Consider the following 774-nt stretch of genomic DNA (forward strand, 5'->3'; position numbering starts at 1 on the left):
AAGTTGTAGCACTTGTCTCCGTAGTGCAATAGCTTGCATGTTTGCTCTGTCTGATGCCCAGCAGAGTAGGTTTTTATCCCTATTTTTTTCTTTAATCTTTTTTTTTTTTTTTGGCTTTTACAAATTGAATTGTTACATACAGTTTACTGTTAATATGTGTACACATCATTGTATACACACACATTCACACATTTATATCATCTTTGATATAAATGTGCTCTTGTCAATATTGTGTATGCGTCTGTGTCCTTGTGACATCACATATTTGTTGTAAACAAGTATCCTTGCCATACAAGTGTTGTGTTTCGTTTGTAATGTTCCATGGATATCTGTCCCATGGGGAAGTAATATCTTGCTGAGAAAGAAATGAGAGGTGGCAACAGGAAGACCATCCTGTCATAGACAATCTGCTTCAATGAATTCCATTGGAGCAGTGATGATGATGATGATGATATATATTTATATATATCATTGTATCACTGCATTAACCAAGCTACCGGTTGTTGTTACACACCACTCGTCACAATGCACTTCCTCACATTTGTTGTAGCTTTCAAATGGTCCCACCTCACTGGCTATTAGCTGGCCGACCTTTTCCCCCCTGAATGGAATGCCAGTCCATTGTGGGTTATCCATTTACAGCTGAGTGGACTGGGGCAACATGAAATGAAGTGTTTTGCTCAAGAACACAACACACCATCAATCTGGGATGCAAAACCATGGTCTTGTGATCGTGAGTGCAACACCCAACCCATTAAGCCACACGCACACACC

General features: G+C 39.7%; 1 protein-coding gene across 1 annotated transcript in view; it reads left to right on the forward strand.

Annotated features, from left to right (window-relative positions):
- The window catches only part of LOC106882548 (low-density lipoprotein receptor-related protein 4), a 461294-nt gene that overhangs the window by 408348 nt on the left and 52172 nt on the right, over window positions 1-774 (forward strand). The window lies entirely within an intron of this gene.

Source organism: Octopus bimaculoides, chromosome 6 (assembly GCF_001194135.2).
Source record: "Octopus bimaculoides isolate UCB-OBI-ISO-001 chromosome 6, ASM119413v2, whole genome shotgun sequence".
NCBI classification, from domain to species: Eukaryota; Metazoa; Mollusca; class Cephalopoda; order Octopoda; family Octopodidae; genus Octopus; species Octopus bimaculoides.